Source organism: Leucopleurus acutus (assembly GCF_964270905.1).
Source record: "Leucopleurus acutus genome assembly, chromosome: 11".
NCBI lineage: Eukaryota > Metazoa > Chordata > Mammalia > Artiodactyla > Delphinidae > Leucopleurus > Leucopleurus acutus.
Window position 1 is genome coordinate 52,859,014 of NC_139152.1, and position 13,737 is coordinate 52,872,750.

Sequence of the window (13,737 nt, forward strand, 5' to 3'; positions counted from 1 at the left end):
AATGGGAAATAGATACTTGTGCATATATAAGTAAATTACGTACTCTGAGTTTTGCATTAATCCAGAATCTTTGTTTGAAAGATCCTAATAGTTTACTATAAAACAGGCCAGTACATAGACTTTTTCAACAGAATAGTTAATTCAGACAGAGTATTCTGGAGCTTATGGATCTTAATCAAGAAAGAAAGCTCTTTACTAAAAATTTATTTATGTAGGTGGAGAAAATCCTAGAAGCCCTGTACTTCCCATAGGGATGCTGATTTGGGGGAATAAAAAGAAAGAAACCTTAATTGAGAGTAAATGTCATTTATTTAAAACAGAATTACAGACTTCTTAGGGGAAATGAACAAACAAGAATCTGATATGTGTAGCAAGTAAAACATACTTAACATCTCTCCACAAATGTTTCCTTTTGAAAACACTAGCATTTACAGATTTCCCAGAAATAACAGGAAACAGTAGTTTCCTTGAAAAAAAAATTTTTTAAGTTTAAAACCTTTCTTAACTTGCATAAACCTTATTGCACATTAGTGTTGGTTGAGAATCTGTTCTGAATTCTTACGTATTTATTCTTTCTGTTAAAAAAACCAGCCCTTCAAATTGTCACCCATTTCCTCTCAGAAAACACACGTCTTTATATTTCAACACCTTTAGTTTGTGTCATAATAGTTGATATAACACTTAAGATAGTTGCTGAGCCATGTTAAACTTGTTAATATCCCAAATGGTAAAAATTGGCCACATCTCCTTTGCTTTTTGTTTAAGATTCTTCATTTCTTTCCCTATTGTGTGATTCAGTAAGGTAGTGGATCTAAGGAAAACTTACTGTTTTAAATAAGAAACAGAACCACTGTAAATGAAGGATTTAACCCATGTGCCATCTTGCGTCACAAATAGTAAAAGCAAGACCCTTTTCCAAACATAGGTGCTGCTGGGGTTCAGGATTTCATATTGATGTGATATTGACTCTAAAGGAAACTTTAGCATTCTTGTAAGGAAAGCTTTTGTTTTCTAAGTTTTTAAGGAATATAGTCTAATATTTTTTATTCTATATTTTTTTTAAAAAAGTGTGCTTCTCCATCCTTGGTTTCTTGTCATTTCTAGGGGGAACAGTATCCCTGCTTTGGCCTTAATTGTAGAATACAGTATTCTTTGTCCTGGTGCCGCTTTCTCCGTACTGGAGAACTTGTACCCTGGGTGGCCACAGGGCATGGGGCCACAGGGCATGGACAGTTTTGAGGGAAGCAATTTTCTGGTCCTCAACCGCTATACAATACACTTTCCTGAAACTGCTGTCTGTGTCTGAGAGAGTCTGTAGTCGGCCACCTCTTCCTTCCAATCTCCTCTGTCATAGTCGCCCTTCTCCCACTTCACAAAAGATATCATACCTTCCACCCATCCCAAATATTACTATGACTTGTTGTCACAGGATAAAATCTTGAAGGCATCAAGCAAAAGGACAGTTCAGGAAGGCATTACTTCTGAAGGAGAGACCCATGAAAGCAAGGCCAAAAAAAACTGAGAAATATTGAACTGGTAAAAAAGTATTGAAACAGTATTTCATCTTGGAAAGGCTCAGTCTGCCTGCCAGCTGTCTGCTTATCTGTCTCTCCATCTGTTGTCCGTCTATCCATTTTCTACCAGTCTTAAGTGAGATCTGTGTCATGAAAACATGTATCAACATATTTATTCAAAATTTTTAAATGAAAGTCTTTGTGTGTGTGTGTGTACAGGAAATAAGTCTGATTTACTTGATAGACAGGACGGTGAGGACTGCCTTTGCAAATTAGGTTATATGGTGGACTTCTCCCGTTCATTAACTGATCTAGATATGTCACTCTCAGATTTTGACAGAAATATATTTTAAGCATGTCTATATACAGAACACCAGGTAATTTATCTTTTTTCAATTATTTAAATTTTTGATAAGAAATTTTAGCTGTCACTTTAAAATGTATGAGGAAGCGTGTATCAGTCAGCACCCAGTATGGATACAGAAGCCACACAGTAATTTGAACAGGAAAGTTTAATGTAGAGAATTACTGTGTGTGACAGAGGATTATGGTGATGAGGGATTGGCTAGTAAGAAGTAAATAGAAATTCTAAAGAATACAAAGATAGCAAATATAGGAAGCTATCGTGGACCCTAGGGCTGAGATAGAGCCCAAGGAAGAGCTTTCCCTGCAACCCGCCCCCCGCCCAGCCTTTCTGGGGCTGATGGCACAGGAGTCACTGGGGCCATGATGTTGTAAATTTCTGGAAATCTGCCTTCTGGAATTTGCTAGAAACCTCCCCTCTGGGGTGCTGGGGAAAGCTTTTTGCTGGGAGGTGTCTCCCTGGGAGTGCTCCACTACAAAACTACCTGAGGGAAGTGCTAGGGGAGGCTGCTGGCCACCAGGTGCTGCTCACTCCTGTGCCCTGAAGGCTGCACCTCGCTCCAGAGAAGCCAGGAGCCTGTCACCTGAGAAGCAGTGAAAAGGGCTGGGGGCTGGAGAGGCTGCGCATGCTAAGGAGTTGGGTGCTGGGGAAGCCGCCCACGTTGCAAGGGCCTGCAAATAGAGAATCTGCATGCACTGCGTGAGCCAGATGCTAGAAAAGCCACGGGCTCTGCAGGAGCCTGTTGAGAAAGCATACTGAAACCAGGAAGGAAGAACCTCTTTCTCCTGCAGTCCTTCTCCTGTGCCCTCTACTGACAAGGTTTAATATCATGTTAGCTGACAAAGAAAAAAATATTTAAAGGTCCCAGATCCATTTTAGCAGAGCAGGCAAGGAAGATGGATTTAGAGGTGAGAGGCAATAAATAAATTGGTAACTGGCACAGAGTCTCTCTGTTTTGTTTTCCAAATTCTTTTATGGGTTCGTGAGCAAAAGTTTGAAAACCACTCAGTGGTCTAGTGTATTAATGGCAGCGCCACCAGACACCCTCTGGAGACAGCTGGTTTCATACTTTGAACACAAAGTGTAGGAAACAGTTGAGGTGCGTGTGTGCGAGTGTGAATGAGAAAGTGTGTGGAGTGTTTGTTTGTTAGAGAGGAGGGAGTGAGGTGGAAAAGACTACATAGAGGAACAATGTGAGAAATAACATGGGAGGGAAACAGATAAGAAATAAAGAGAAATAAGAAGGAAGTGCTGAGTTTAAAAATGCCCATCATTAGCGCTATGTAAAGGTTGTTTTCCCAACTGCTATTTCTGTTATCTTATTGACACTCTGTGTGTGTGTGTGTGTGTGTGTGCACGCATGCAGCATTCACATATATGTATAATTCTCATCATTTACTTGACTGATATATATATGTATATATAATACTTCCTTACAAAAAAGACCATTCAAACTTGTACTCTACCCTAAATACACTCCCTCTCAACAATATACTGCTTTTTTACTGCTTACCAAGTACAAGAACCTTATTCACAGGCTGCTTTATAAACCAAATGTGTAATTTATTCCATGGTTCACATTTTCTTTACATTCACAAATTCTACCAAGCTAGTTTATTTCTCATATAATACTACTGACTTTCAGTTAGTAAATTAACTGACAGAAGTAAGAATGTTCTCTCCTCTGGTTATTTGAACTTCTAAACTTTCATGAAATGAATTTGTTGAATATCAGATAAACCAGAAAAGGCATTGGTGAAACAATTTAATTCAGTAAGTATTTTTGACATCTTGTACTTTGCTCTGGCTGACCCTTTGCCAGGTGTTGTGAAACAAAATAAACTTATGAACTATTTTTTTCCTTAAGGTGCTTATAGTTTTGTTGGAGTGATAAGAAAAACACAATAAACAGTTACAAAGTGTGGAAAAATAACATTACAGTCTATCTGAATATGACTGTTTGATATGCTTTCATAAGTAATAGGAATGTATACGACTGCATCAAAGTAGGGCCTGTTTTCATGGAGGAGAGGAGAACACACTTTACCAGGCAGAGAATATCTGACAGAGAATGCCATATGAGACGAGGAATTAGAGATAGGATCAAAACTGGATTTTTCAAGGACATAATTATGAGACTGGTCCAATAGGAGTGGGGAGGTAAGGTATGTTGGGAGGAATGGAGAAATGGCTGGAGGGTTAAAAAGGACCAAATAAGGAAGCCCTGGGATCCCAGAGAAGACACTTAAGTTTCTGCTTGAAATTCTTTAAGCCTTGGCATCCTTTCCTCCAGGAAGCCCTATCTGAAACTTCCGGGTTGAACTCTAGTGTCCTTCATCTCTGTTCCCATAGCACCTTGTATGCACTTCCATCATTGCATTTTCTGCTGTGTTCTGTAATTATCTGTTTATGTGCCTGTTTGTCCACTAGCAAGTAAACTCCACAATTGCAAGGCCATGCCTTAGTCGTATTTATACCTCTAGTCCCTGGCATGTAATAATCACTAAATAGTTGTTTGTTGATCAGATGCATGTCTGAACTTTGTGAGACAGGTTGTGGAGAGACTTTGAATAAGACAAAAGTATGATGAAAATGGGAATTAAGCTGTAACAGTTCACAAGATAGATTTCTGGAGCTGAAAAGAGAAGGAAATAGGGATTTTACAGCTTCAGTGGGAACTTTTTTCCTTGTTAGCTGATAAACCTCAATGTTATCCATGTGTGATCAGCTCCTGATAATTTTAAGACTTTCAAGAACCACATAGGATCGTTTTTATTTTCTATACATTTACTAATAAGGCCTTGCACTGAATTAATAGCTCATTTTACACAGGTTCACTAATGAGGGTGATGATAATAATAATGGTAATAATAATAATAATCAAGAGCTAATACTTACATAGCACTTAACCTCTTGCCAGGCATGGTTCTAAGTGCTTCATATATATGAACTCCTTTAATCTTCACAACAACACATTTTATAGATGAAGAAACTGAGAGGATAATTGCCTTGTGAAAAACAGACAGTATACAGATGGATTTAAAATGGCAATAGTCAAACTTTTAGGAAAGAATAAAGTTAAATAATTATAAGAAAATAAAGTTTTAATATTTTGTTTTGGTCACTCGAATCTGGTTATTTTACTCAGCATAATTGGAACAAATGGAACACACAGACACACACACCTCAATTCCTTAAAAAATTTGCCTTTGTCATAGTAAATATTTAAGTTGACAATTGAAGACCATTCCAGTCTAGGGAGGGCTGAACCGAAAGTAAATAGATCCATCATGGTAGATCATTAAGAAGAACTCAGCTTCAGGCTGGTTGTTATCCTTGGGGAAGTCCCTTGGAATCCTGACAGGAAGATGTAGCCAGTATTCAGGAAACCATCAGGCCATGCAACATCTGCAAAGTAGGGCAGCAGCTGGATTCATGGGCTGGATTCTAGTTATTAAAATTGGAATGTCACTTTATTTTCACTATTAACCCCCCATTACATTTTCTCAAGTAGCTGTGTTCCAAATTTTTACCACTTTTTTTTTGAATTCTCTCCCTACTTTTCTGAGAAAATTGAGGCCACCTGACATGAGCTATCTTAAATGTCTTTCCTTCTACCTTGAAATTTCTTTGTATCTTCATTTTTATCAAACAATCAAAACAAGCACAGGCTAAAAGCAACTGGTGGAACCAGTTGAATATTAGCCCCGATGTGTGACCTCAAATTCATCACCTATAAAATGGGGAAAATAAAACCAAACAGGTGTAAGAACTAAATGCAGAAAAATGCCTAGTATATGGCAGGTATTCAACAATGTTAAGTTCAAGTGGGCCTGACCAAGATTGGGGAACGTATCATACTATCACAACAGCCTAAGAAGCTCCTTATAATGTGAGAAAGTGCAGGCTTTACTAGAGAGAGTCTGACTGTTAACAGTAGATGTTAGTGTGATGAGTCACTGCTCCAGCTGTGTTGCTACATTTCAAATGGGACTCTGCTGCAAAACTATTAACACATGCTGCATTTCACATGCGCCTCCTGTGCAGTTTTATTCCAGGCTACTAGAAAATTTAAGCCCTTTTTCAGCTCTTTAAGAACATAAGCCCTTTCACTGAAGAAATTCCAGTTCAATGCCACACACAATTTACTCAACTATACTGTTCCATTTACCACTAAAGGAGACTTTCAACATAAGCTTTTCCCCTTCTGGTATAGTGGGTTTTGTTTTGTTTTGTTTTGTTTGTGTGTGTGTGTGTGTGTGTGTGTGTGTTGGAGGTGGGTAGATGTGAAAGCAGGGAGGGGGAAGAGAAGGGGAAGGGAGAGATGGAGTTTTCCATCCTTACTTTCTATTCAAATCCTATTTTTCCAACCCTTTCCCTATCCATATGATAGTTACTCATAAACCATTCCAGTCACTATGGAATTCTACTAGGGAGAGTAACATGAACTTAACTTCAAGCTTGCTTTTTATGGAACACTAGCTGGAAATTGCTCATAATTCTAGCAAATGTTTCTTAACCTTTAACAAAGTACATTTAACTTGAATTTAAAAGAGCTGAATTGCCCTTCACCTCATTTTAAATCCATAAAAAAGTAAGCTTTCCAGTATAATGAAACCATTATGAAATGAACTAGATTTCTGAATAGTGACTTAAGCTTTTGTTGTATCTAAATAACTCATATATTATTTTGAAGAGTGTACAAAATTGACTTCTCTCATTCCACTGACCTTCCTGTCTTGTCCCCACATACAGTGATTTATAGGAAAAGAATCTGTAACGTAGGGAGGTACTTTTCTGTCTTCATTTCATCTGAAAGCTCAGGGCGAGACAACAGCTAGATTGAAAGAAAAGTACTTCCTGGAGCTACTGGCAAAGATAGGGAGCGAAAAACATTGTTAGTGCCTGACTCATTAAACCATCAGAGAAAAGAAAAAAAAGAAAAACAAATAGTATAAAAACATGGCATAAAATAAAGGAAGGAACAACTCCATTTTGAGAAACTGGAAAACTATAGTAAGGCATGATTCAAAGTTTAACAGTATGCAAAGATAATTATAACTGCATTTCCCTAAATAAAAACTATATACCCACATATAGAAAAATTGAAGCAATAACTACACATAAAATCCCTGGGTAGTTGAAACTGGGTATATGAGTATTTGTGTATATATATATGTGTGTTTTGGGGGAAGAAAAGTGGGGAAAGAGCAATCTTGCCTTGTATTTCCTAAACTACAATCCTAGTTCTTTAGTTAATTTTTCAGATGTAGACAGAAATAACTTAGATTTTTCTTAGTGAATTAGAATGGATAGAATAAATTAGGAAACAAAATAGGCAAATTTTTTTAAACTATAATTCATGTAAGTTTATCTTGTTTGTATAAACATGCATCAGAAAATCAATGAACATGTTATTCAAGTTCACAGACTTTGAAATTATTTAAAGACAGCTTATAAAAAATAATGTACAAGTTTTATCCTGTACTTCTGAGGCAGTCCACAAAGCTGCTCTTCTTATAAATGAATAATACTTTTTTCGAAACATGGTCATCAATGCAATAAGAATTGCATAAATTTTCACTCAGAGACGTGTCTTCAATGGGTTTTATACATGGATAAGTGACCTAACACATTACATTATCAAAGAAAAGTGCAGAAGCCATCCAGAGTACCAAGTGGAAATAAAGTTTTGTAAAGTTCCAGCATGGACTTGCTGTATAACCATAAGGAAGTTACTTAAACATTCCATCTCATTTTTCTCATCTGTAAAATGGTGAGAATAACATCAGCCTTTTCTAGCTCATAGCATTACTGTACCAAATGAAATAATCACACAAAGATGCTATTAAAGATATAAAGAACAAACAGCTCATACAGCTTAATACAAAAAGAAAACAAACAACCCAATAAAAAAATGGGCATAAGATCTAGACATTTCTCCAAAGAAGACATACAGACGGCCAACAGGCACATGAAAAGATGCTCAATATCATTAATTATTAGAGAAACGCAAATCAAAACTTCAATGAGGTATCACCTCACACCTGTCAGAATGGCCATCGTCACAAAATCTACGAACAATAAATGCTGGAGAGGGTGTGGAGAAAAGGGAACCCTCCTACACTGTTGGTGGGAATGTAAATTGGCACAACCACTATGAAAACAGTATGGAGGTTCCTCAAAAAACTAATAATAGAGTTACCGCATGATCCTGCTATCCCACTCCTGGGCATATATCTGGACAGAACTATAATTAGAAAAGATACATGCACCCCAATGTTCACAGAAACACTATTTATGAAAGCCAAGACATGGAAGCAACCTAAATGTCCACTGAGAGATGAATGGATAAAGAAGATGTGGCACATATATACAATGGAATATTAGTCAGCCATAAAAAAGAATGAAATAATGCCATTTGCAGCAACATGGATGGACCTAGAGATTATTATATTAAGTGAAATAAGTCAGACAAAGATGAGTATCATATGATATCACTTATATGTGGAATCTAAAAAAATGATACAAATGAACTTATTTACAAAACAGAAACAGATTCACAGACATAGAAAACAAACTCATGCTTAACCAAAGGGGATAGTGGTGGGGGGAGATAAATTAGGAGTTTGGGATTAACATATTCACACTACTATATATAAAATAGATAAACAACAAGGACCTACGATATAGCACATTAAAAATTATTGTCAATATCTTGTATTAATAACCTACAATGGAAAAGACTCTGAAAAAGAACAGATGTATATATATATATATAACTGAATCACTTTGCCATACACCTGAAACTAACACAACATTGTAAATTAACTCTACTTCAATTAAAAAATAGTTTAAAAAGATATAAAGATATAAGTATAAAGTAAGGTTTGTGAAAACTGTGCAGCTTTAAATAAATTTACATGGTAAAGTATAAGCAGCCGCAAATCTAAAATTAAGTTAGTTTCTGTCCAATAATTTTTTTAAAAGTTCAGTCTGGATTCTAAATTCCCCAAATAATGGAACTTAGATGAGTAACTGATAGTTTTAATACATTAGAAGCTAGAAACTTCTTGAGAGAACACATCATGGCAGAATTTTTGTAACCCCCATCTGCACCCCGTGCAGGGGCGTAAACCTTTGCATATCCAGGCTACTTAATTATTTGTTAAATAAATGGTTTAATTCCAGTAAATCAAGAGTAACCGCAGAGTTGAATGATTCAAGTTGATACTGGAATGGTGGAAGTATAAATAAATACTTGGTTATGGAGTCTCTAAATTATTATCCCCTACCACACTTTCCAAAGTAGCTTCTATAGACCACCCATGGAATTTAATTTTAGTGGATGCTTATTTCAGCAATAGCATTGCTTGCAACTGCAAAGATACACTGATTTCAACTAAGGGAGAGATGGAAATGTCTATGGCTGGGATCTTTTACAAGGAAACATTGAAAAGAGCAAAAAAGTGAAAATAAACAGTGTCAGCTACCGAAAGCTGTATCAGAAGAAAAGTTCATAGTCAAACATGTTTATTAAATATAAGAAAGATTAAAAATAACTGAACTAAATAGTGACTCAAAATGCTAGAAAAATTACAGCAAGAACAACAAAATAAACTGGGATAAAATGGCCTCCTTTTTCCTCAAGGCATTTGCCAATTCTAGGCAAGGGAAGAAAGGTAAAGATTCCAGTCGATCAGAAGCAGAAGTGCCAGCAGACTAGGATTTCTCAGCTTCAGCACTGTTGACATTTGGGCTGGATAATACTTGGTTGTAAGGGGCTGCCCTATACATTGTAGGATGTTTAGTAGCATCCCTAACCTCTGTCCATTAGATAGCTCTGTCCACTAGATAGATCTCCCCTGCCCTGTCCCCCACCATTGTGACAAACAGAAATATTTCCAGTTATTATCAAATACCCCAGGGAGGGGGTAGAGGGGGGCCAAAATCACAATTGATCTAGACAGTCTACAAAACAATAATCAAGCTCTGATTTGTAGGGTTTACTGATTTCTATGGTACAAATACTTCCACCATAGGCTATTTCAAGATACAACTGTGACATTACTTAACATGGAATTGGGAAGAGACGTGTAGTGACACCATTATATAGCATTTCTGTAATTCAAATACAGCAGATATAAATAACAACAGTTAAAAATTTAGACGTGAATTTTGAGTATTTATTACCTTTGTTTTTAATATAACTTATTTAATTATAAGTTTACATAATTTGTTTTTAATAATGTCTGTGTTTAGCAACTGGATCCCAAAGTTCCCAAAATTTTAACAGTAGGCTCTCTTGAGCTTTGCACACCAACATAATGGAGACAAATCAAGGGTAGACCAAATTTATCAAAAACTGCAACCCAACCCTAAGTGAGCTCAGTCCCTGATTAGATTAAGGTAATCTTTCCCTCGTTCCCCTCCCCACTCCAGCTGCCTATCAGAGGATAGGATAAACCCTCTGTAGAAAAAGATTACATCATCATCATTCAGAGTCCAATTTTTCATAGACAATGTCTGGCATTCATTAAAAATTACCAGGCGTACCAAAGTAAAGGACCAAGGGAAATAAATTGACAAAAGAAACAGGTCTATAGATGGCCCAGATATCCAGATATTTAAGTCATCAGGCACAGACTTTAAAAATAACCATGAGGGCTTCCCTGGTGGTGCAGTGTTTGAGAATCCGCCTGCCAATGCAGGGGACATGGGTTCAAGCGCTGGTCTGGGAAGATCCCACATGCTGTGGAGCAACTAAGCCCGTGCGCCTCAACTACTGAGCCTGCGCTCTCAAGCCTGGGAGCCACAACTGCTGAGCCCGAGTGCCACAACTACTGAAGCCCACTTGCCTAGAGCCCGTGCTCCGCAACAAGAGAAGCCACTGCGATGAGAAGCCTGTGCACCGCAATGAAGAGTAGCGCCTGCTCACCACAACTAGAGAGAGCCCGCATGCAACAACAAAGACTCAACGCAGCCAAAAATAAAATAAATAAATAAATTTATTTTTAAAAACCCCAAAAACAGTGATTAATATATTCAAGAAAATAGATGGCAAGATGGAGAATTTCACCACAGAACAGGAATCTATTGTAAAGAATAAAATAGTTCTAGGGCTGAAAATGCAATAACTGAAATATAAACACATGAGATGAATTTAATAGCATATTAGACATAGAAGAATGCAGGATTAATGAACAGAAAACAGGTCAGAAGAATAGATTCAGGCTGAGTTAAGAGAGCCAAAAAAATGTAAGGTTATTGAAAAGATAATACAAGATACACAGTTTCAGGTTTAACATATTAGAGTCACAGAAAGAGAAGAAAAAGATAATAGGAAAGAAGCAACATTTGAAGATAGAATTTTCCCAAACTGAGGAAAAAACTCAAGTCACAGATTCAAAAAGTGCTACAAATCTGAAACAGGATGAATACAAATAAAACCACATCTAGGCACATCACAGGCAATCTGATGAAAATCAAAGGCAAAGAGAAAATATTAAAAGCACTTGAATAAATTAACTTGAAAAATAAAAAATTAGAATTAAGTAAATCCAAAATGTTGATCTTAGAAAAGGCCATTTCTATCAACAAAGTGGACCATTTCTATCAAGTCTAGTCAAGAAAGAAAGGGAGAAAAAAAGAACATAGGTTCAAAACTAGGAATGAAAATGGGATAAAACCAAAGATATGGGAAAAAATATTTTAATGTAAGAGAATATCGTGTATAACCCTATTCTCACAAATTTAAAATCTCAGCATAATTTTCTAAAAATAAAATACAAAATCTGACTAAAGAAGAATTATAATTGAATTGATCAGTAACTCTAGAAGAAATTGAGAGTTATCAGAAACCGGCTTAGACTTTTACAGAAAAAAAAAAATCATTATTCCTGTGCTATTACAAACTGTATCAATCACAGAAAATAGAAGAAAGTTTACCAACTTCTTTGACAAATGTAACATACCTCTAAAACCAAGATGTGACAAAGACATTACAAATGAAGGAAAACTATAGACCAATCTGATTTATGAAAGTAGATGTAAGGATCTTAAAGTATTAGCAAAAGTAATATAACATTGACATATATACACTGATATGTATAAAATGGATAACTAATAAGAACCTGCTGTATAAAAAAATAAATTCTAAAATTAAAAAAATGTAACGTAACACTGTGTTGAATAAGTAATATGCCATGGTAAAGTAGGGTTTATTTCAGGAATGTACAAATAGTTCAGTACTGGGACATCTTTGGAAAAATATGATCATTTTAGTATATTCCCAGAAGAGATTTTATAAAAATTCAAAGTACATTCTTTAATTAAAAAAAGAAAACTCGTAGTGAAATACGATTAGAAGGAAATACTATGTTTTATCAAATCTAAGAAGCCCTTAATCAAAGGATTTATTACTTCAAGTAACACTAAGAAAAGAAAAAAACCTGCGAAGTAAATTGCAAAATGTTTATCACAGATGCATCCAGGTTTCAGAGATGTTAACATGTTTGAAATAAAAAGTGCCCAATAGAATCAATGAAATACATACTATAAATAGTGTGGGGGAACCAGCAAAGTATTTAAAAACTAAATTTAGATCCCACCCTCAGTATCTTACAACCCAGTGCCTTATACTCCAGTAAAGTCTAGGTTAAATAAAAAATTTAAATATTAACATTAAGATCATACAAGTCCTAGAGGAAAATATAAGTGGGAACTTTGTATAACATTGGGGTGAGGTAAGCCTTTCTAAACAAGATTCCCAAGGAAGAAATCAAAAAGAAAAGATATATTAGGTTGGACCACCTAAATATTTTACATTTCTATAGATCAAAACACTATTTTAAAAACTGGTAAACAAACGAACTGGCAAAATATATATGCAATTCATGTGACAGACAATATTCAAATCAACTGAGAAAGACAAACATTGGAAAAATGGGCAGAAGATATAAACAGATACTTTTCAAAATAAGAAATGTAGATAATAAGCATAGGGGAAAATTATCCACCAGTTAGTAATAAAAAACTGAAGTAAAAGGAGGAATAGTTCTTTATGTATCAAATTAGCGAACATTTCCAATATCATCAAATCCAGTGTTGGTCAAGGTCTGGGAAATTAGCACCACTGGGTAGAGGGTGAATTGGTAGTAACCTTCTGGACAGTTTAATAAGCTATGTCAAAAGTCTTAGAAATCTGTATGCCATTAATCTAGCAAATACACTTCTAGGAATTTATGCTAAAAAGTCATGTTTCTGCATAAAGATAAAGCCACAAGAATGCTTTTAATCACTCTTTTTATGATAGCAAAAAAATAATTTAAATATCCAAAATAGAGGTCTAGTTAAATAAACTAGTGAAAATATACATGGCATTTCAAATAATATTGCAAAAGAATATTTAGTGATCTGGAAAGAAATTTAAAACAAATTTAAAAGTTTACAAAACAATAATTATATATGACCCTGTATTTGTAAAATACATGTATTTCCACATATATGAAAACAGTTTAGAAGGTTATGTACCATATGTTAACAGTAGTTATCTCTGGGTGGTTGGATTGTAGGTGATTTTTTTTTCTTATCTATCCTTCTAATTTTTTTTTAAAAGATGAACATGTATTTTGGGGGGTAATAAGAAAAATATTTAATATTAGTATTACCTTTACTCAATGTTACAAACACTAAACTATTTATTTATTTATTTCTATCTCTTGAACATGGGTTTGGTGATTTTTGTTCTTTTTTTTAATCTTTCTTTTTCTTTTTTAAAATTTTTATTGGAGTATAGTTGATTTACAATGTTGTGTTCATTTCTGCTGTACAGCAAAGAGAATCAGTTATGCACATACA

General features: G+C 35.4%; 1 protein-coding gene across 1 annotated transcript in view; it reads left to right on the forward strand.

Moving 5' to 3' along the window:
* The window catches only part of MSRB3 (methionine sulfoxide reductase B3), a gene marked incomplete at its 5' end in the record, with an annotated part of 162,809 nt that overhangs the window by 52,088 nt on the left and 96,984 nt on the right, over positions 1–13,737 (forward strand).